At 41.6% G+C, this 22233-nt stretch overlaps 2 non-coding genes across 2 annotated transcripts; one reads left to right on the top strand and one right to left on the bottom strand.

The window, feature by feature from the left end:
- Nucleotides 1–20047: 20047 nt before the first annotated feature.
- Trnas-uga lies at nt 20048–20122 on the bottom strand. The gene has a single exon. It is a non-coding gene; the product is annotated as a tRNA-Ser (tRNA).
- Nucleotides 20123–20305: 183 nt separating this feature from the next.
- Trnal-uaa lies at nt 20306–20380 on the top strand. Its single transcript has one exon. It is a non-coding gene; the product is annotated as a tRNA-Leu (tRNA).
- Nucleotides 20381–22233: the final 1853 nt, after the last annotated feature.

The following is a 22233-nucleotide window of genomic DNA, read 5'->3' as shown; positions in this document are numbered from 1 at the left end:
AACGCTCAGTATAGTGTATTTGATGTGATGAACCCCTACGCGCAGGAGAACCAATTTCTTCTATTGAATGACTCGTGGGGAGGGCATCAAACTCACAATTATACGACGAGGATTTGCGAAAAGTAATTCCCCACCCCCCTTCTCCTCCAAATGGACTCTGCTAGAGCCACCCTGCGATGTCCAATTTTATCGTCTGCTAAAACATTTGACCAAAGAGCATCAAAACTGCGCTTATCTCGTCCAGAGAAAAAAAAATCACGTTCTGAGCAGACTGCTTCAAATTACATTCCGCTGTACGTCACTAGCTAATCTCAAGAATATTTGGCGAAATGATGCGCTATGTGTGGTTTGCCGACGAACTACGCGATGAGAGACAACCTTTTATGAATGTAAGCCGAGTATCTTTTTATAGCAACTGTAAAAGAACAATGTAACGGCTTTATAAGGAGTGCAAGACGCCGAGAAAATTGCTGATTTCCCTGTTTTTACGATGAACGTTAATCCAGAATGTGTAAATCATCAACTGCAAAAAAAATAAGTGTCTAATTTTATATACGAAGTTTTCGTGCACGCCTTACAACCCCTTTTGGAAATTTAATTGCAATCCCACACTTTCCTTTGCCCTTTGTTCTATGAAAATATCAACAAATACAATACAGTGAGCATTATTTCGGTTGATGAGTTCTCCTCGTACGACACAAAATTAATCGTAGGTGATTTTAATGCGAAGATAGTGAAGGAAGAAGCATTCCGGCCTACAATTGGGAAAGAAAGTTTGCATAACATTTCAAATGATAATGGCACAAGAGTGGTTAATTTTGCTGTTTCAAAAGACATGATTGCTGAGAGCACATATATCAGAAGGAAGGACATTCATAAAGCAATTTGGGTCTCTCTGGATGGACACACCCGAAACCAAATTGATCATTTTCTTGTAGATCGGAGTTGGCACACTAGTAAAGAAAATGTTAGGACTTTCAGGGCAGCAGACTGCGATTCTGATCATTTTCTTGTAGGTGCCAAAGTTCACCAACGGCTATCTACAGCAACATCAAGGTGTCACAATGCAGAACTTGTTAGGTTCGACACTGACAAGCTAAATGATGAAAACTTTAGAAGAAGGTACATGATAGAAATTTCAAATAGGTTTGATGCTCTCAGGACACACGAAGATCAAGACGAGGATGTAAATAAACAGTGGATCTCTGTGAGGAATAATATCAAAGAGGCACCGAAGGTCACAATAGGTACAATTAAGTACAGGGGGAAATCGTGGTTTGGTGAGGAATGCAAGAAATTGGTAGAGGAAAGGAGAAAAGCGCGATTAGATTGGAATAGAATGTGAGACAAAAAACGAGAGGACTTCTTGAACATGAGAAGGGAAGTTGGTCGTAGGCTACAGGCAAATAAGAGGGATTATTTGAACAATCAAGTTAAAAAAATGGAAACAAACAGTGAAACAAAAAACATTAGGGAACTTTACCTAGACATAAATGGTTATAGGAAGGGGTTCAAGGCACTTCAAGAGGATGCCGGGGGAATACTGACAGACCCCAGTGCTATATTAAGTAAATGGAAGGCGTATTTTGAGCATGTATTAAATGTACACCAGGAAGCAGGAAATGAGCAGGCGTACGAAATACATACAGCAGAGATGCAATCAACAAATTGAAAAACCGTAAGACACCAGGATCAGATTGCATAACTGCAGAATTAGCACAAATGGGGGACAGAAATTGGTGGAAGTAGTTCACAAAGGGATAACTAAAGTATGGAACTCAGAGATGATACCTGAAGAGTGGCAGGAGTTGATTCTGATCCCAATTTTTAAGAAGGCCGACAAAACGGATTGTAGTAATTATAGAGGGATTTCGCTATTACTATTATCTTCCAAAATTTTCTCGAATATTCTGCTAAGCAGGCTTACACCACATGCAGATGAAATTGTGGGGGATTACCAAAGAAATATGTTAGACTTATAGAAGAGAGTTTGAAAAACACAAAAGGTAGAGAACGCGTGGGGAAATTGGAGTCAGAAGAATTTTGTAATAAAGAACGGACTTAAGCAAGGAGATGCCCTGTCTTCGCTACTTTTTAATTTAGTCCTAGAATATATTGTACGAATGGTAGCCGATAATTCAGAGGGTGTGGAGTTAAATGGAAATATTAAGATATTAGGGTATGCAGATGATCTAAACATCATTAGCGATAGGGAAGAATTTGTTACAGCAAATGCGAATGCGCTAATCAAGGCTAGTGAAGATGTAGGTCTAAGGATACGTGAAGACAAAACTAAATACCTGGCTACTACTAGAATGCCAACAGCAGTAGACCAGGAAATGTTAAGAGTGGGAGACATGCAGTTTGAAAAAGTGAACACATTTAAGTATCCAGGCGTGGCTTCGAGAAATGAGATTGAATCCGAACTGAAGAAGAGATTACGGACGGGAAATGCGTGCTACTTCTCACTGAATAGATTACTTTCATCACGGATACTGTCTAGGAATTTAAAGATTAGAATATACAAAACTATTATTCTACCAGTTATGTTGTATGGGTGTGAGACTTGGTCTCTCACTGTGCAAAATGAAAAGCCGTTTCGGGTATTTGAAAACAAAATTTTGAGGAAAATTTTCGGAGCAAAAAGGGATGACATTAGCGGAGAGTGACGAAAACTGCGTAACTAAGAGGTTTACGAACTCTATTCAAGCCCTGACATAATCAGTATTATTAAATCACGTAGGCTGCGATGGGCGGGTCACGTAGCTCGAATGTATGAGGGCAGGGCAGCGAGCAGAGTACTGGTAGGGTACTTAGAGGGAAAACGTCCTGTGGGGAGACCGAGGCGTAGATGGGAGGACAATGTGAAGGCTGATTTGAGGAGCCTAGGTACTGAAGGTGAATGGAAGGAAATAGCCCAAGACAGGGACAGATGGCGATAATACGTTGCTGCGGTAACGGACTCTCGAGTGTGTGAGTGAGTGATTGTTTAGGTTTATTTGCAGTGTAAGGAACATAAAAACTAAAAATAAAAATAAGTTCCTACACAGAGAAACGATCCCACGGTCCTCGGCTGACTGTTCAGTACTCTTTTCCGCTGCGCCAACTGTTGCGGAGAAAGTACGATAACATAAACAGCTCGTGTCTCACCCGATCCGCGCCAAAAATGCTACTCTTTTGTAAGCGTTTGGGCATCTGTAGCACCCACATCTGTCACTTCCATTTTTGGCCAAGCCCTGCATGTACCATAAATTTAAGCGAAAACGGTGATGACGAAGAGGCGCGGTCCCTTTCTGAGACTCATGAAGTTTTATCCATGACTTGACACTCTTGTTGTTAGCATAGTCATCTCAGTCGTACTCGTGATCCTACTCCACGTGTTAAGTTAAGTGGTTTATATTCTGCCAGCGACTCACCTTGAAGATGGCTATCAATCATGGCTATCAGCTACGGTTATCAGCCTCGATATCAGACGGTGAATTAACACTATTCCGAATACGCTCGGAAGATGGTGGAATAAGATGTACGGAACACTTTACAAACTAACAAATAAGGTAGTAATTACTATTTTATCAGTTTTGCCTATTGATTGTTGTTTTCGAGGCAATTTATACACTGCCAGTCCTCGATATAAAAGCTTGATAAAGCTGGAAAATACCCGGAAGAATATTGTAAACAGAATGTTTTGCAACATAAACTTACGATATTCTAAAAGACACGTTTTAATAACATACACATTTATTTAGCTTTTGAGCTATTCGAACACAGTCTCAATGACACTAGGTAACAGATACATCAAAATACATCCAGATATAGTGAAAAGATAATAGTTATAAACATAAAGCTGTGGGACACAACTAATTCTACTTTCATATTCCAGTATGAAAATAATAAAAAAAAAGTTTAGCTTTTGGGTCATCGGAACAGCGTGTCAATAACAATAGATACCAGATACCTCAGAGTACATCCAGACATTATTAAAAACAATAGTTATAAATATAAAACTATGGTTCACACTAATTCTACTTGCATATTCCAGCATGAAAATCATAAAGAAAACTTTAGTAGCATATACTGGTAGATGTAAAGCTATGGACGTGGGTCGTGAGTCGTGCCTGGATGTCTCAGTCTGAAGCGCATTCGCCGGCAAGACACTTAGGTTCGCCGCGCGGTTTGAGGCGCCATGTCACGGACTGCGCGCCCCTCCCGCAGGAGGTTCGAGCCCTCCCTCGGGCATGGGTGTGTGTGTTGTTATTAGCGCTAGTTAGTTTAAGTAGTCTGTAAGTCTAGGGACCGATGACCTCAGTAGTTTCATCCCTTAGGAATACACACACACATTTGAACATCTGAACGCTTAGGTTAACCCAATCTGGCACACAGTTTTAATCTGCCGGGATGTTTCAGTAGTAATAACAATAATACACTACTGGCCATTAGAATTGCTACACCACGAAGATGACGTGCTAAGACGCGAAATTTAACCGACAGGAAGAAGATGCTGTGATATGCAAATGATTAGCTTTTCAGAGCATTCACACAAGGTTGGCGCCGTTGGCGGCACCTACAACGTGCTGACATGAGGTAAGGTTCCAACCGATTTCTCATACACAAACAGCAGTTGTCCGGCGTTGCCTCGTGAAACGTTGTAGTGATGCCTCGTGTAAGGAGGAGAAATGCGTACCATCACGTTTACGACTTTGATAAAGGTCGGATTGTAGCCTATCGCGATTGCGGATTATCGTATCGCGACATAGCTGCTCGCGTTGATCGAGATCCAATGACTGTTAGCAGAATATTGAATCAGTGGGTTCAGGAGGGTAATACGGAACGCCTTGCTGGATCCCAACGGCCTCGTACCACTAGCAGTCGAGATGACAGGCATCTTATCCGCATGGCTGTAACGGATCGTGCAGCCACGTCTCGATCCATGAGTCAACAGATGGGGACGTTTGCAAGAGAACAAACATCTGCACGAACAGTTCGACAACGTTTGCAGCAGCATGGACTATCAGCTCGGAGACCATGGGTGCGGTGTGACAGGTGATGAAACATGGCTCCATCATTTTTCACCAGCGACGAAGAGGCAATCAATGGAGTGGCATCATGCAAATTCACCCAAGAAAAAAAATTCAAAACCACACCTGCTGGAAAAGTTATCGCTACGGTGTTTTTCGATTCCGAAGGACTCTTGCTTGTGGACGTCATGCCAAATGGAACCACCATAAATTCTGCATGTAGTAGTACACAGCTCAAACAATCATTTGAACTACTTTCTAAGGCTGTTCTTAACTTAAGGGCATCAATTATAGCATTTGGTAAACTATCAGTAATCCTTAACAAAAGAGTGTTTAAATCTAAGTGTGCACTCACAGCATTTAACTCCTGGAATAGTTCTTGGATATTTGCGTTAGTTTCATTACGAATTACGTGGAAATGTGAGATAAATTGCTTTACAATCTGTTCAATGAGAACTGTGTGGTTAATAATGTTTCTTTGCATATTCTTTAACACGATAATTTCATTAGAGATGTTAGTTGAATCTGTGCTGGACTGTTCTTCAAGCGCTAATATTTTGCCTTTAACCTCCAGTAGATCTCGACTAGTTAAATTACCAAATACGGACAAAGGATACTCCCTCCAAAATCAAACCAGGCACGTTTATGCCAAATTAAAGTTTTGTGTTGCTAAAGCTTTAAAAACAGTAAATCTCTTGCTCATAATTGGCAAATGTAAACTCTACTTGCATTTTAGCTATGATCCAGTTATTATACCAAGATGTACCCATTTCCAAAATTGTATCATTACCTTTAACGGAACGAATTAGATCAATTCGCTTCTTTACAGAATTGAACTGTAGCTGGATTTCACTCAGATTGTACTTGAGGACAAGTTTTGCATTAGTTGTTGAAACTGTCATGTCTGATCGTGGTTCAAACAAAACACCTGTACTCTGTGGTACTATTATTTATTTATTTATTTATGCATTTATTTTACCTGGCAAGATTAGGGCCTTCAGGCCCTCTCTTACACCTAACCAGGCATACTCAGATTCAACAAATTTCAGTGTCTACAGAAAATTAGGACGTATAACATGTTATACAGTATTAATGTTAAAGAAAAAAAATAGAGATTATAAAAGTAGTACAATGATAATTATAACAAGCAAAAAATAATTATAACAATCAAGAATAATAAAAATAATAATAATAATGATAATGATAATAATAATAATGACTATGTATATGAAAGTAAACATTTTTTTCTTTTATGAGTGTCAGTCCTATTGCTAGTTGGGAATTTTCTCGTTATATTCTTGCAGCTTGTGAGTTATTCTCATCAAGCAGAGACATAAGACGATGTAATGGGGTGAAAGAGATATAGAAGAGGTAGATAGGTTAGAGGAAGAGAAATAGAATTGTAAAATTCGAAGCTATGATGGAGAGGAGAAAGAAAAAGATGAGGGGGGGGGGCACAACAATGGTGGCTATACCGTCCCTAATATGTAAGTCTTAAGTTCCCTCTTGAATGTTGAGTGGTTTTGGATAAGACGCAGATCACAGGGGAGCGCGTTCCATAGTCGTATGGCTGAGATGGAGAATGACACGGAGAAAGATTTTGTGTTATGTAAAGGTACAGCCAAGATGCTAGACGTATCCGATCTGGTATTGCGGTTGTGGAATGATTACTACAGCATTAGTAGAATACGCTATCACAGCAATCATTAGAATAAAAATGAACATGGTTAATTAGCTGTAAATACTAGAGTTAACAATAAACATAAAATAAATGAGTTTCTTGTGGTACCCTGTGGAATAAAAGATTTAGTTTCACTGTGCACTCGTGCAATAGCTTCAATACTAAATTTTCGCTACACATTCATATACTCACATGGCTGGAATAAGCTTATGCATTGCACTCTCACACACTACACACGTTTACGCAGATTGTAAGGGTGTCTGGAACAGGATCGCTCGGAACGTGGCGATGCCTCGGCCTCGAAGTCTGGACCACGACTTCACCATTCTCGCTTCCTGGGTTTGAAAAAAGCAGGTCTGCCTCTCGGTCAGTCCTCGTCGTCTTGCGATGCTACAGGAAATCTACCCAGAAATGACTTTACACGACTGACATGAACGACAATCGAACGAAAGGGCAGCTGAAGCTTAAGAGTGACTGGCGAAAACACCTCCAAGATTGAATAATGTCCTTTCCAAAACTTCTTAAACTTTTTGATTTGACTCTTCTTTAACACCACGTTGCTCAGATACACAAGATCTCCAACTCGATACAGTGGCACTGCAGCTTGGCTGTCATGTTGTCTTGCTTGCTGAAGAAAGGATTGATGATTTCGCTGTTTCACTCCCTTCCATGCATCCTTTAGCTTGCGTGCTAGATCCCTTACGTGTTCATTACTGATTCCGGCAGTCGATGGTGCAAAGTCCAAGGGTGAATGCATTCTTCATCCGTAGACGATCTCATATGACCTTAGGCCAATTGAGCTGTGCGGTTTGGCATTGTAACAACTTATAAAATATGTTAAACAGACATCCCAATTGTCATGTTTGCGCCGACCGTGGTGGCCACGTGGTTCTAGGCGCTGCAGTTCATGACCTACGGCTACTGCCTAACAGTGAAAGAGGAGGGAAGATAGGGTGGGAGCTTGAACTGTGTCACAAATCTCAGTTACCCCAAAACTCAGTTACCACATGCAATGACTTGTTCACGTTCGAAGTCACAGCTTCCCTGACCATCTGCAGCATGAATACTGACCGTTATATGAGTAGAGGGGCATGAAAGGGAAGCAGTGGTTGGGAAGGGAGTGAGACAGGGTTGTGGCCTTTCCTAAATATTAGTCAATCTGTATACTGAGCGAGAAACAAAAAAATAGCTGACGATGGTCGAAACAGAGAGGATATAAAATGTCGACTGCCAATGGCAAGGAAACCGTTTCTGAAGAAGATAATTTGTTAACATCGAGTATAGATTTAAGTGTCAGGAAGTCGTTTCTGAAAGTATTTGTATGGAGTGTAGCCATGTATGGAAGTGAAACATGGACGATAAATAGCTTAGACAAGAAGAGAATAGAAGCTTTCGAAATGTGGTGCTACAGAAGAATGATGAAGATTAGATGGATAGATCACGTAACTAATGAGGAGGTATTGAATAGAATTGGGGAGAAGAGGGGTTTGTGGCACAACTTGACCAGAAGAAGGGATCGATTGGTAGGACATGTTCTGAGACATCAAGGGATCACCAATTTAGTAGTGGAGGGCAGCATGGAGGGTAAAAATCGTAGAGGGAGACCAAGAGGTGGATACACTAAGCAAATTCAGAAGGATGTAGGCTGCAGTGGGTACTGGGAGATGAAGCAGCTTGCACAGGATAGAGTAGCATCGACAGCTGCAGCAAACCAGTCTCAGGACTGAAGACCACAACAACAACATAGTCTCAGCGCTCTGATCAGGTATTGGTATCATGAGAAAGTATATACGAAATGGTCTAACATTGTCAATATGTATTTGTTGCCATCTTTATTCTTAGGCAACCGCCCTACGACATCTAGTCCTACTCGTTCAGATGGTTCACTTGTGTCTGTCAGTTCTTGCAATGGTGCTCTACTTTTCCCTACATTGTTCCGTCTGTTACAGGAATCACATTGTGAAACAAACTCGAAAAGGTCAGCTTTGCGGCTCGACCACCAAAACATTTGAGCTGTTTTAATGTTTGTTGCTTTTTTACCACAATGTCCTGATAATGAAGAATCGTGTTGCTCTCTCATGATTTGTTCTTTCATGCTTTCTGGAATAACTGGGAGGTTTCCTTTACTAGTGATTTTGTACAATAATCCATCTATTTCGACAAAACGATCATTTTTCCATAGTTTGCATTGTGGATCTTCTTCTTGAGCTGCCTTTAACTCTTCTTCTCGACGTATTGTAACACAAACATTGACTTCTCGACTCAGCATCAGCATTCACATGTTGTTTACCAAGTCAGTGAATAACCTTAAATTGGTACTCACTCAGTCCTAATGCCTATCGTGTTAATCTGGAACTTGGATCCTCTAAGCTCAATTCCCATTTATGTGCGGCGTGATCTGTAATAACTGTAAATTCTCTTCCTGTTAAGAAACATTTGTTATGTGTTATACCAAAAACCAAAGCACAAAGCTCCTTCTCAGTAGTAGTATAATTACATTCTGCTTTTTTTAATTGTCTGGAAGCAAATGAGATTGGATGTTCATGACCATCAACTTCTTGAGACAAGATTGTACCTATGGCAAAATTGGATTCATCTGTTGAAAGAATAAAAGGTTTACTGAAGTCCGGATAGGCTAACACTGGGGCTGTGGTTAGAACAGTTTTAAGTTTTTCCATTGCCTTTTTGCACTCTGTTGACCAATTAAATGTGGCTTCTTTCTTCAGTAGCTGTGTCAATGGACGAGCTATATTCGCATAACCGGCTATAAATCGTCTGTAGAAATTTTACAATCCCAAGAATGATTGTAGTTCTTTCAAATTCTGTGGTTCAGGAAAATTCTTTACATCTTCAATTAATTTTGGTTCAGGTCGAACACCTTCACTGGTCATAACATGACCAAAATAGTTAACTTTGCTTTGTGCAAAATGATATTTATCTATTGTCAAAGGCAGGTTTGCGCTTCTTATACGCCCAAAACCAGCTTGTAGTCTCTCAGTATGTTGCTTCGTGTTTTCACCAAAAATTATTACATCATCAAGGTAGACAAGTGCTTGTGTTGGGGGGAGCCCTCGTAAAACTGAATCCATCAGGCGTTGAAATGTAGCTGGAGCATTACAAAGTCCAAACGGCATACGATGATACTTGTATACTACTGTTGCTATTACAAATGAAGTGCTTTATTGATCATCTGGATGCAATGTTAACTGGTGATAACCACTTGTTAAATCACATACCGAAAAAATTCGACATTTTCCCAAGTAATCCAAGGTTTCCCCTAAACTTGATGAGTGGTAAATGTCGGGTGTGTTCACAGCTTTCGAATATCGGTACTCAACACAAAAACGGAACTGTGGTTCTCCAGAAATTGATTTCTTCTTTACAACAGGTGAACACCACGATGGGTCTGAAGGATTTCTTGGTTTTATAATGCCGGCTTCTAATTGTTCTTTAACCATGTCTTCTACCAACTCTCTTTGACTGAATGGTATTCGGTAAGGTTTCTGTGTGATTGGGGCTGCATTCCCTGTATGAATACGATGCTGAACTAAATGAGTGATACGTAAATTTGCACGTTCTCGGAATAAATCTGCATACTCCAGCTAAACAGGCGCTAAAATCTTATGTTCATCAGCTGTCAAATGTTCTATCTTCTTCCAAATCTTGCGCTTCAGTTCATTATTGACTTCGTCTCCTCGTTGCAATTTTGCGATACTGTTACAAAAATCCGTGTTTATAACTGCAGCACTTGTTACCTCATCTGGAATCTGTATTACGTCACTGTTACTTACGCTCGACACTTCAGGAACTTTCAGTCCTCGTGGCAAAACAACATCCTCATTGCTCATATTCGTTATTGTAACCGAGTCTTCTGCGACATTCTGTCTCACCATTGTAGCGACACCTACATCCAGATGATCAATAAAGCACTTCATTTGTAACAGCAACAGGAGTATACAAGTATCATCATATGCCGTTTGGACTTCGTAATGCTCCAGCTACATTTCAACGCCTGATGGATTCAGTTTTACGAGGGTTCCCCCCAACACAAGCACTTGTCTACCTTGATGATATAATAATTTTTTGTTATATCCAGTAACTCACTTTTCTCGGATCGCTTAGTTAATAACAAACTTCCTTCCTTGCAAACTTAATTTCAATTAGATTGTCTTTCCTGCTCCCTTGGGAATTTGCTGAGGCTGATCAATTTGAACATCGACTCGGATGCATCGTTTGGGCGGTCCATTCCCACGACGTCAGTAATGCTGCTCCTTTGAGTACGATCTGAAGAACGATTACCTATGTTGTAGTTGCTACGGCCTAGTCTGATCTTTCTTTCTGCGAAAAATATCTCTGCCTCGTTAGCAGACAAGAAATCAAATCCAAGTACACCGCCGTAACGCGTTTCGTTATTTGAAACTACTTGCACCCTTGCTGTGTATTTATCTTTATTTTCACCTTCGTCTTGGCCTTGGCCAAGAATTAATTCTACGTCAACTTCTCCACAGTTACGTAGCTTCCCTCCGTTTAATCCTCGCACTTTTAATAGCGGCGGTTTCAGTTTATCCCGATTATCTATGCCACACCACATTAATGAGAATGAGATTTTCACTCTGCAGCGGAGTGTGCGCTGATATGAAACTTCCTGGCAGTATAAAACTGTGTGCCGGGCCGAGACTCGAACTCGGAACCTTTGCCTTTCGCGTGCAAGTGCTCTACCATTTGAGCTACCCAAGCACGACTCACGGCCCGTCCTCACAGCTTTACTTCTGCCAGTACCTCGCCTCCTACCTTCCAAACTTTACAGGAGCTCTCCTGCGAACATTGCAGAACTAGCACTCCTGAAAGAAAGGATATTGCGGAGACATGGCTTAGCCACAGCCTGCGGGATGTTTCCAGAATGAGATTTTCACTCTGCAGCGGAGTGTGCGCTGATATGAAACTTCCTGGCAGTTTAAAACTGTGAGCCGGATTCAAATGGCTCTGAGAACTATGCGACTCAACTTCTGAGGTCATCAGTCGCTTAGAACTTAGAACTAATTAAACCTAAGGGCATCACACACATCCATGCCCGAGGCAGGATTCGAACCTGCGACCGTAGCGGTCGCTCGGTTCCAGACTGTAGCGCCTAGAACCGCACGGCCACTACGGCCGGCTCACTGTGTGCCGGGCCGAGACTCGAACTCGGGACCTTTGCCTTTCGCGGGCAAGTGGTAGAGCACTTGCCCGCGAAAGGCAAAGGTCCCGAGTTCGAGTCTCGGCCCGTCACACAGTTTTAAACTTCCAGGAAGTTTCACATTAATGAGGTCTGTGCTCCTGTGACAATAAGTAGTTTGATGTTTCTCCCACGATACACAGCATCTATCACGAAGTCATTTTCGGTCTGATTTTGACTGGAACTAACAGGAATCACTGTCTCTGGAAAGGGGCGGAGGGAGTGGTGGCCCGTACGTCCCCGTACTCGTTTAAAGATCTGGCAGAATGTCTGATGTTCGCATTACCATTCTTCTTGTTGCAACAATCTCTCAAAACATGACCCTGCACCCACAGTGATAGATTCGATTCTCTTTACAATCCTTACGCTGGTGACCCAGCTTATTGAATCTGTAGCATTGTACTGTTGTGTTGAAAACTCTGCGTTCTTGTTTTTGCATCTCATTCGGTCGTCTTAGTGCTTCAAGGAAACCAACAGCTGATGCTACTACTTCCTGAAACGTTTTACATCGCGCCAATCGAACAGCTTTGCTTACTTCCTCTCCGTGCAACCCATGAACGAATGTGTCCAAGGGTCTCTGGTCGGCTTCGAACAACTGAATGCGATTTTCATTTTCATCTTCTAATAACTCCGTACGTTTGAGCGTTGATGTTTCGAATTCTGTCGGCAAACTGCTCGATAGATTCGTTTCGTCGCATTCGCAAACTGTGAAGCTGCTCTCTGTAAAATCGGATCGTGTTTTTACGTTTAAATCTCTGAACAACAATCGTTCTAAGCTCATTGTAATCTTCTGTTTTCATGCAAGTAGGCTCAGCGCTAATGAAATCTTGTGCTGCTCCCTGAATTCTTAATTTGTCAAACACTAGCTTATCGGAATCTCTCCATGATCCTAGCAGGCCGGCACCTTCAAGTTTACGGAAAAACACTTTCACGTCATCTTCGGGTTTCCCACTAAACACTGGTACTGATGGCAATAATGAAAAATTCTTTATTGTAGTTGTAGTGCATGAACTATTATTTGACAAATCTTTCGGAATGTTACGCTCGCTTCTTTCTGCTTTTAACTGCCGAATCTCTTCTTGCAGTTCATTAATAACAGTTTGTAGATCGACATCGTTACTCTGACTGGATTGCGATATTTCGTCTAATTTAACGCCAATGAGTCACTCAAATGTAAAATAAAAATCCATCACTGCCTTTCATAATCTAGCCAAACTGGAGTAGACGAACCTGAATTCCAGTGTTGGATGTCCCCGCGTAGTCGGAAGATGTTCATGCTGCTGCTGCTCGAAGTTCACGTTGTACTGCTCCTCTTCGGGACTGAAGATTTTCCGTAATTATCCCCATGCTGACATGACTTCCATAACGGGGTAGTTTGTGTTACTGCCCAGGATGATAATTAGGCAAAATATTTGCCAGTATTTGTTAGAGGTGGGTCCTTGAGGTACAGCAATACACGAACATGAGAAGTAAGTTTAAACAGTTTTATTAACAAAGGCGGATTATAAAATACGCACGCTACGCGTACCCACCATCACTGTGTCTGACATCCTAATCACGGTCGTGTCGAAAGGCTCCATGGTGAGGTAACAAGGGAATCTCCCCATCGCACCCCACTCAGATTTAGTTATAAGTTGGCACAGTGGATAGGCCTTGAAAAACTGAATCCAGATCAATCGAGAAAACAGGAAGAAGTTTTGTGGAACTATGAAAAAATAAGCAAAATATACAAACTGAGTAGTCAATGCGCAACATAGCCAACATCAAGGACAACGTGCCCTCTAGAGCGCCGTGGTCCCGTGGTTAGCGTGAGCGGCTGCGGAACGCGAGGTCCTTGGTTCAAGTCGTCCATCGACTGAAAAGTTTAATTTTTTTATTTTCAGACAATTATTATCTGTCAGTCCATCCGATGCGAGGTAACTGCGCCGTAGTATGGGGACGCCACACCTAAACAAACATTGAAACAGACGACGTCAGTCGACTACAGCGCACGGAAGAGAGAGTATTCCTGCTAACGAGGCTCCCTGGCTGGCAGTTGACTGTTCGCTACTTTGGACGAGAGTGCATTAAATACGTGAGATGTATTCCGTGGGCAATATGAATCCAGCAAATATAGCTCGCGACTTCAATAACAATCGCACGGTTTTGCGGTGCGGTCGCAAAACACAGGCACTAAACTTATTACAGTGAACAGAGACGTCAGTGAACGAACGGACAGATCATAACTTTGCGAAAATAAAGAAAGTAAGAGTTTCACTCGAGGGAAGACTTGAACCAAGGACCTCTAGCTCCACAGCGGCTCACGCTAATCACGGGACCACGGCGCTCCTACGCTGACAGTGTCTTTATGTTGCCTGTCTTCCACGTGGACTACTCAGTTTGTATATTTTGCTTACTTTTTTCATAGTTCCACACAACTTCTTCCTGTTTTCTCGATTGATCTGTGTTCAGTTTTTCAAGGCCTATCCACTGTGCCAACTTATAACTAATTCTGAGGGGGGGTGCGATGGGGAGGTTCCCTTGTAAGAAAAGAGACATATTCGCGCCCGAGGCCACGCTAGTTAATACTGCCCGCTGCGGACGGCGGCCAGTCGCGTACTCTGCGCCGCAGTGCGGCTGGACGCTCATCTACTGACGAAGCAAATTGTCAGCATTCCAGACAGGTCGGCTGGCGAGCGCGTGTTACGTACCGTATGGCTGCGCGTAACCCGTAGATCCTTACAATATTATGTATTTTGTATTTTCTACTATGTCCACCATTTCACTCAGCCATCAAAGTATACACTTGAGTTTGTAGTTTTCATAAAAGCAGCCCGTTCTGAAAGCTGTACTTGTAGAACCATACAAGAATAAGACGACGTATAGGAGTGTTTGATTAAAGTGTGACTTGTGTGTGGTTATCAATCAGGACTGACGTGGTACTTGTGTATAGTGTTATACCATAATCTTCCAACGAGAACTGTGTTTCAACAAAGCAGTTGCTTCTACCATAAAGCTATTAACAATTCTGTTCATTCTGCAGATTCAGTAATGTAACTGTGTCGATTTTTCTACCAATTAGAACCTCTTCCTTTTACTTCAAATGCTAAAATAAACACACATATTACAAATTGTTTCATTACAACCAGCATTAAATAGAAAAAAAATGTCTGTTCTACATAAATAAGGAACAGACAGGGTACTCAAGGGTAGAAGAGAAAATGTAATCATTTGCATTGGCTTAAATAAAAGATAAAATCAATCTATTAGAATCATAAAACAGTTGGTCCTATGTTTCTTAGCCAATGTGTGTGAAAGATAATGTTGGAAACTCACATGTTGGTCACGATTTCAGTAATCCTACTTGCGACCAAGATAGTATATGAAAATAAAATCTCAGTAATTTTTTCCTGTGTTCACATAAGGTCGCAAACATTTTTGCGGCTACTTAAAAGGATGTTGTAAATTCCTTGAAAGCAGTCAGCAATTAATTATTACAGCACTGTCACCATGACTTTAACAACAGAACACAAAAGCAGGACAATGCTGATGTCATTCAAATAGAATTACGATGGGTACACGTGCATAAAACGACGCAAAACGCTAGTTTTATGAAATTGTTGTGAAAATTTTAGTACAGGAAGCAATTAACTGTTGATGGTGCACTATAAATGATAACTTCAATTAACGTTTCGAATCCACACGAACCACAATAATTGACATAAATCGAAGATTAGTACACTATTATTGCAGATAAAATTCAATTGCTGAAATCCTTTCATGCATATTTTATGTCTTTGAAAAGTCTTTGTACTCATTACAATAATTTTTAAACTTAATTAAGTTACTGATAGTGATAAAAACAGCATTTAACTGTATGTTTCGTGTCAACGTAAGCCACAGCCCTCCACTGACTCATTTGTCCTAATAGTGCTATTCCGACATACCCTGTCGGACAGAACCTCTGGTAGTGGTGTTCGAAAATCGTTCGTGGAAACGTTAGTGTCAATGAAATTTTGGACCAGGCATGGAGGTGTGCTTAGATAATGTAATGAGTAAACCACCCGCTAACGATAAGTAGGAATTTGCGTTCGAGTCTGTGGCTTTAGATTCACCTGGGATCGATAAAAATGATTTTCAGTGAAATTCGCCAACAGCCATTCAATGTGACATGGCACAAATCCGCTTTGTGGATTTTATCAACGTAATGTGATAATGAATTTAATGGCTGAAGTCGGTTTCAGGTCTCTGGTCCCGAAGATCACTTGTGCTATCACGTTTCTGTAACCATATGCAATGTAAATATTGATAAATCAAAACATGTCTTTACAGCTCAGTATTTATTTCATAAACAACTGCTGCCAACATCCATTTAGTTGGTATCCACAGAACTAGGAAGTATTACAGGTTTGCATGATGTACCACAGCTTGGTTTCTCTCAATAATTCATTTAACGAGAGGGAAGTGAGGTCATAAAAACTAAATATAAAAATATATTTAACAATAGAATTAAGTTGCTTGAAGGCCAGCTCTATTTTCGTTTATACTAGTATTAATGTAAAAGAGATTTTCTAAAGGCTTAGCCTAAACGATTCATTGGGTTTCAAAGCACTGTTTATTTGCAACTATACAACACACAGAGACGGGTGATACATGGAAAGATAGATACATCCACCATGTTTTTGGTACATTCTACAAATATTCAATATGTGCATCCTTGGTCACCTGACAAATATCCCAATGTTCCACACATACTTTCACTAGCATGTCACCGGCAACGTCGGTCGCAGCATCAAAATTTTATTCTTAACATAATCCAAGAGGAAGAAATCACATCGCGTGAAATCCGGCTGAACTGGAACGGTGGGAGGGGGAGGGAGGGGGCATAGCAACGCAGGAACATCACACAGACCAGCGCGCTCTGTCAAGCGATGTGGAAGATCTCTGTTGACAAAGGCATGGACAGTTGTGCTCCACTGAGGTGAAGCTCCGTCCTGTTGACGGATGGAAGTCGAGAAGTCAGCAGTCAGTTGTGGCAACAACCACTACAGCAGCATATCCAGGTGCACGGAACTTGTCGCCATCTGCTCTATGAAGGAAAAGGGGCCACACATCTTTGTCTAAATTGTGGCACAGAGGACATTCACTTCTGGTGAATCCCTTCCCAACTGCACATGGACATGTAACAACACAGCACACCACATTCTAACATTGTGACAACTCACGTTTCCTGACAGATGGAAAGTCGCCTTGACGCTGAACATCGATGTCCTCGCAGTCGCCATCATCTTCCATAGCTTGCTACATTTGGGTACAAAACTGCATTTGGCAGACATAATCATCTAGGGTCAGCTGTTGTAACAGTTGCAAATGGAAGGGTTTGAAAGGCAAACCACCGCAAAACATTCTAAACGGTTTTCGGCGGAATGCCCAGTTCACAGCTTGCATAAGTGGTTGATTTTTGTGGGCTGCACGCAAGGCCCTGTTCACACATTCCATCATTTCCTCTGGAAGTCACAGTCGCCATATGCTTTTTCCTTTACACAGACAACCAGTATCACGAAACTGGCGAAACCTACGCAAAATGCACTGGTGACCAGGTGTAGCTTTGCTACTCGTATATTTGCGTATGAATACACGCTTTTAAACTTGGTGAGTGTTTCTATCTTTTCATGTATCGTCTATCTTTGTATGCCATATACTTGTCAGTAAACAGTGCTTTGAAACCTAATGAATCATTTAGGCTGGCTCCGTATTTAATGTGGTAGTGACCATACCAGAGACGACTACAATTTTTATACAGATGTCTGCCATCTTAGCAAAATAAAATCGGGGAAATTTTTGCGAATCTTAAAACGACTGGGAATTTGTGTATAAAATGTCTCATCTTAAAGGCATATTTACGCTGATTCAAAAAATGGTGATAGATTTTGCGAGGCTGTAATATTTCCGAAGATAATTTAGTATTAAGTTTATATTTTAGTAATATTGACTCAGCTGATGTGTTTCGAATATAGTTGTATTTGTACAGCTGTCCATGCAGCTTCAACGCGATACCACAGTTCATCGAGAGTAGTGACTGGCGTATTGTGACGAGCCAATTGCTCGGCCACCATTGACCAGACGTTTCAAATTGTTGAGAGATCTGGAGAATGTGCTCGCCAGGGCAGCAGTCGAACATTTTCTGTATCCAGAAAGGCCCGTACAGGACCTGCAACATGCGGTGGTGCACTATCCTGCTGAAATGTAGGGTTTCGCAGGGATCGAATGAAGGGTAGAGTCACGGGTCGTAACACATCTGAAATGTAACGTCCACTGTTCAAAGTGCTGTCATTGCGAACAAGAGGTGACCGAGACGTGTAACCAATGGCACCCCATACCATTACGCCAGGTGATACGCCAGTATGGCGATGACGAATACACGCTTCCAATGTGCGTTCACCGCCACGTCACCAACAGGGATGCGACCATCATGATGCTGTAAACAGAACATGGATTCATCCGAAAATATGACGTTTCGCCATTCGTGCACCCAGGTTCGTCTTTGAGTACACCATTGCAGGTGCTCCTGTATGTGATGCAGCGTCAAGGATAACCGCAGCCATGGTCTCCGAGATGATAGTCCATACTGCTGCGAACATCGTCGAACTGTTGGTGCAGATGGTTGTTGTCTTGCAAACTTCCCCATCTGTTGACTCAGACAACAAACTTAATATTCATTTTGTATCTGGGTATATTTCCGTCACCGCCTTCGACGGACACTTCAACGGGGAAAAGAGGTGTAAGAGTATAGTGGCATCAGAAGTAACATCCACTTAACAGTGAAAAGTTGTTCATCGAGTATAAATGTAGAACTAATTGAACATAAACGATGACTAGTTCTTTTCATTCCAATAACTGATTAAAACATCTCCAAAGTCTTTAAAAACAATCTATTGGGCGAACTGTTCCTGATAAATCAAACTTGCAAAAATTCTTACACTTAATTAGAGAACTTTCTACAGGTACACACTTACCTGTACATGAACCAGACTCCAAAAGACTGCCACACTATATTCCGATAAATTTCTTTAAGCCCTTCGGCATGTTTGGCTTCTAGATCTTCATGCTCAGCAATACATCGCACCTGCACCTGAAATAATCCGTCTTCTATGGATGATTCAACTTCTGCTCCTCTAGCTTATATTGTCTGCTACTACAGTCGTCGCTAGCCTTTTGTTACAATGAATCACCATCACTTGAATCCAAACATACAGTCATCTTACACTTTCTCTACCTTTTGTTCTAGCCTACAACCTCAAGAAATAACACTTCTATTATATTCCTTAGTGAGTGAGAATTTGTTTTAATTAAGATCATTTTTAAGATCAGTAAACATGTGGTACACACTTCGAAACAATTGGTTCATACTTCAGAATAACTGCTCTGAGTCTTATTGTAATGCTAGTAAACATTCGGTGCAAAGTTTCCAAGACTGACTGCAACATAATGTTATTACATACTCGCACTGCCTACTCTAAGTACCTAGACATCTGACACTGTTTGTGCATCAGTTTTCAATTACAGCTTAGCACTAAACTCTAATACAGACCCACACTTCCCTTCAAAATTATCGATTATTATACAGAGTCTGCCAGAAAAATGAATACACCCTTTGTCAGGTTCTATCGAGAGATCGATATTGTTGTTCGATTTGAATCATGTGTGTGTTTAGTACGGTCTTTGGCTCAGCAGATGTTAGTACTTTCATCTCGGTATTCAGAAAACACAATGGTTCGGGCACGCTTGACATTCGAGTAACAAAAATGTATTGTGAAGTGGTTTTTCAAATTTGATAATGCCGTTGAAGTGCAACGTCAATGGAGACGGGAGTTTGAAACAGAACTACCAACCTGCTTACCAATTAAACGTGTCACTGTCAAGTTTTAATTGCATAGGACGATTTGCGATATCCACAAAGGAAGATCAGGAAGACAGCATACAGCTACAAGTCCTGCTTCGGCGGCTCTCGTGTTGGAAACGTTTGTTAATTTTTCACAAAAATCTGCTACGCAATGTGCACATGAAGTGGGGGTTAGCAGTACTAGTCCAGAATGAGATTTTCACTCTGCAGCGGAGTGTGCGCTCACATGAAACATCCTGGCAGATTAAAACTGTGTGCCAGGCCGAGACTCGAACTCGGGACCTTTGCCTTTCACGGGCAAGTGCTCTACCAACTGAGCTACCCAAGCACGACTCACGCCCCGTCCTCACAGCTTCACTTCTGCCAGTACTTTTTCTCCCACCTTCCAAACTTTACAGAAGCTCTCCTGCGAACATCGCAGAACTAGCACTCCTGAAAGAAAGGATATTGCGGAGACATGACTTAGCCAGAGCCCGGCAGAAGTGAAGCTGTGAGGATGGGGCGTGAGTCGTGCCTGGGTAGCTCAGTTGGTAGAGCACTTGCCCGTAAAAGGCAAAGGTCCCGAGTTCGAGTCTCGGCCTGGCACACAGTTTTAATCTGCCAGGATGTTTCATGTGAGCGCACACTCCGCTGCAGAGTGAAAATCTCATTCTGGACTAGTACTGCTAACCCCCACTTCATGTGCACATTGTGTAGCAGATTTTTGTGAAAAATTAACAAACGTTTCCAACACGAGAGCCGCCGAAGCAGGTCCCGAGTTCGAGTCTTGGTGCGGCACACAGTTTTAATCTGCCAGGAAGTTTCATAGCAGTACCAATCTACGAAGAATTCTGAAATCTGCAAAGTGGAAAGTTTACATTCCACGATTACTGCACGCGATTAATGATGACGATCCTGATCGCCGAATGCAATATTGCGAAGGGCATCAGCAAATGGTGATTAGTGAGGAACAGTTTGTGACGAAGAAGAGTGGAGTGACAAGGCACAATTTAAACTGAATGGAACCGTGAAACGGCATAACAGTTTGTACTGGGCGACGGAAAATCCCCATGTTTATGTGGATAAAACAGTCTCTCTACCAGGGGTTCACGTGTGGTGTGGACTATCATCTAGAGGCTTAGCAGGACCCTTTTTCTTTTATGCTACTGTCACTGGAAAAGGGTACCTGGAAATGTTATGCACCTCAATTTTGCCGGGTATACGTGCGCTTTATGGAGCTGATGAAGTGGTCTTCTACCAACAGGTCGGTGCGCCACCACACTACCACCTAGCTGTACGAGCTTTCCTAGATGACTATTTTCCGGGGCATTGGATTGGACGAAGAGGGCCCATTGAGTTCCCTTCACGGTCGCCAGATCTAACACCTATGGACTTGTGGGAAACCGTGAAAGATAACGTCTATTGACACAAGCAACGCATGCAGGAGGAACTTCGCCGGGGGATTACAGCGACAAGTGCAGCGGTTTCCACAGTAAAATTGACTGACGTAGTTGCCGCGACCGCTCATCGTTCTGTTATTGCGTATAGCCGCCAGCGGTGAACATTTTGAACATTTAAAGTAACCATGTGCTAAACTAAAGGCTATACAACATGTGCGATCAATTATTATATGTAAAATAAACACATAAGTAATACTTTTCCTTTATTGCAGTGGGTATACATTTTTCTGGCGGTCTCGATATTTTGGGATTTTCCGCAAAGCTCGATAGCAACTCGGTTTTCGAATCATCGTTATATCATAATTCGGCAAATTTTCTTTTTTTGATCAGAGTAAACCATTTGATCAACAATTACATAAAAAGTCTTAGTTTTTACCTTAGACCTTATTCCGGGCGCGATTTTACATCATCCTTACCCGTATCTTCCACGCCGTACTCTGACAGCTTACATACGACTGCAGTGCTATGTACTCTGGCCAGAGAGTTTCGCTTTCTGTTCTGAAGCTGCTAGACTTCTGCGATGCCGCTACTCTTCTCTAAAAATCTTGCGTACAAGTACATTAATACCGTGCTTCCAAAAATCAAGTCACTACTCTGAAACTCCAAACAAACAAAAGCCATTATTACTTTATTTTGCAGGGCGCATGTACTAAAATTATGACATTGCAGGATTTGTCTTTGTTCATGATAGCAGAAGTATTTGTTCATTAACACGCGGACATATAAGAAATTCAAATTCTTAGCAGAAATATTGGCAACTGTCATCGGTTGATGGCTAAACGTTCGTCCGCTTATGATACTTCCATTTTACCGTTAAAAAATACTTTCTCAAATGCGACTGTGTTTCATGTACAGAATACGGTTTCAGACTCTTGCTACAATTCATAATAAAGAAACTAACATTCCAGTCATTCTGCATTTCACTTTTCTCCCCCACTCGAGATACAACGTGAATTCTATTGTAGTTGCTTCCAACTTTACGAATTTCCAGAACATAAGAA

This window comes from Schistocerca americana, chromosome 7, assembly GCF_021461395.2.
Source record: "Schistocerca americana isolate TAMUIC-IGC-003095 chromosome 7, iqSchAmer2.1, whole genome shotgun sequence".
Taxonomy (NCBI): Eukaryota; Metazoa; Arthropoda; class Insecta; order Orthoptera; family Acrididae; genus Schistocerca; species Schistocerca americana.
Note: the sequence above shows the minus strand (reverse complement) of the source record. Positions and strands in the feature narration are given on the sequence as shown.